Genomic DNA, 1,936 nt, shown 5'->3' with positions numbered 1-1,936 from the left:
GGCTCAGGGGACTTGTGCGGCCGGCGGGCTGCGGGCGAGCGGCCGGGCGGGGGTCCCGGGCGCCGGGAGCTGCTGGAGGGCCGGTCCGGGCGACAGCGCGGCGCCCGGGCTGGCCGGGTCCCAACCGAGGCGCGGAGAAGCGAGGTGACCGCAGCGGCGAGGGGCTGCAGCGTCCGGGGGGCGCACTCCTGTACACGTCTTCGCAGCGCCTGCCGAACGCAGCCTCCAGCGCAGCTACAAATGGCCGTCTGGGGGCCGGGCCGCAAGGCTGAGGTGCTGCATATGCATGAGGGGGCGGGGAGGGCGGGGCCGCGCTGGCCTGGGCTGAGATTCGGGCGCTGACGGAGGGCTCAGACCCCCTCAGATGTGCCCCTGCAATCCCTTGACTGTGAGTGGGTGTGTGCACGCGTGTGCGTGTGTGAGTGAGTGTGTGTGACAAAGAGTGTGGGAGTGGGAAGAAGATGGTAGACAGTGTGTGACCATAATTGTATATGTCAGGGATGGTCAGGGATTGTGTGGATAAAAAATACAGTATGCGAAGGCGTGTGTGAAAAATAGAGCTGTTGTCATCTTAATTCAGTCTTTAGGAGGGTAAATATCCTGTTTTAAGAGTACAGATGGTGACCATGACTGTATGAAAAACAGTATATGACAGTGCTTGAAGATTAGAGCTGTCACAATAATTGTGTGTGTGATATGCTTGCGGTGTGTGAGGGATGTCACAGAGACTGAATCTCAGTGACTGAGGGTGCGTGGACAAGAGTATATGGCATATGTTGTATCAGGAGAGTGCCTTAGTGGCTGTGTGTATATGTGAAAAATGTGCGGTAATTGTATTTGAGGGGTGTGAGTGTGAGAGATTAATTTATGCTTTTTTACACACTACATACCAGGCACTGTACTCAGTGCTACCGATCCTTTTATGAACAGTTCCCTGCCCTCAGGGAACTAAGAATCCAATGGGGAAACGGCCAGGACAACAGGCAAGTTGTCAGGCATAATGATAAGGGCTATAACTAATAGCTCCGTGTGGCCATGGGAGAAGCACTCACTCCAGAGCTGGGTGGTCAGGGAAGGCTTCCTAAAAGACCTGAAGAATAAATAATATAGAGAGATGAATAACTGGAAGAAAAGTATTCCAGGGAAAGCAAACCGCATATGAAGAAAGAGCGAAGAAGGTAAGCCGTGTGTCACATGATTTTGATTGTGTCGGGGAAGTGTGCTTGTAAATTAAAAGTGATTATCTATGTGTATAGCAGTTTAACCAAATGTAGCAGGAATCACAGCTATATACTGAGGCAGTGTAGGGCAGTAGATAAGACCATGGGCTCTGGGGCCAGACTGGATTCAAATCCTAGCTCTCTCACTAATGGTATCATATTGGGAGCTTACTGAACTTCTGTGCCTCAGTTTTCTCTTCTCTAAAATAAAGACCGTAAGACTACCTACCTTAAGGGGGGTTTTAGTAAGAATCAAATGAGTTAATACATATAAAGCACATAAAACAATGCCTGGCATGTAGTAAGCATTTATGGCAGTTTTGGAACATGACTGCAAGTTCTTGGAAACAGCTTAGTGACTCTCTTGGAACCAGTAGAATGCAGCAGAAGAGATGCTCTATAACTTCCAAGTCTAGGTCAGAAGAGGCCACGTGGCTTCCACCTGTTCTCTTAGGATTCTCACTCTGGGAGAAACATCGTAAGAAGTTTGGCTACCCTGAGACTGCCATGCTAGAGAGGCCACATGTAAGCATGCCAGTCAAAGGTCTAGCTGATCTCCTAGCTGACTGCCAGCATCAACTGCCAGCCATGTGAGATACCTTGGACACGGAGCTCTGTCCAGCCTTCAGATGACCGTAGCCCCTGCTGGCATCTGACTGCAACTGCATGAAAGACCCCAAGCAAGAGCTACCCAGGTCAGCCCTTCCTGACCTACA

This window comes from Lipotes vexillifer, unplaced genomic scaffold (genome assembly GCF_000442215.2).
Source record: "Lipotes vexillifer unplaced genomic scaffold, Lipotes_vexillifer_v1.1 scaffold1762, whole genome shotgun sequence".
Classification (NCBI taxonomy): Eukaryota; Metazoa; Chordata; class Mammalia; order Artiodactyla; family Lipotidae; genus Lipotes; species Lipotes vexillifer.
The sequence above is the reverse complement of the archived record's forward strand: the minus strand, read 5'-3'. Positions refer to the sequence as shown.